This window comes from Octodon degus, unplaced genomic scaffold (assembly GCF_000260255.1).
Source record: "Octodon degus isolate 3935 unplaced genomic scaffold, OctDeg1.0 scaffold00235, whole genome shotgun sequence".
In the NCBI taxonomy this organism is placed as follows: domain Eukaryota; kingdom Metazoa; phylum Chordata; class Mammalia; order Rodentia; family Octodontidae; genus Octodon; species Octodon degus.
The window spans coordinates 3,278,525-3,278,744 of NW_004524811.1; positions in this window are offsets into that span (position 1 = coordinate 3,278,525).

Below are 220 nucleotides of genomic sequence, written 5' to 3' on the forward strand. Positions count from 1 at the left end.
TCTGTATGTTCCTGATAGAAGGCCTTTGTCTGAGGTACAGTTGGCTACAATTCTTTCTACTTTGTTGGTTTTCTTTTTACTCTATTGGAGATTTGCTTTGCAGTATAGAAACTTTTCAAAAAGATGTGATCCCATAGGAAATAAAGCCATGCTGTTAAGTTGAGCTGTGGGGGACTCAGGTCAATAATTTCTGATATTGCCAGTTAAACAGAAGACCCAA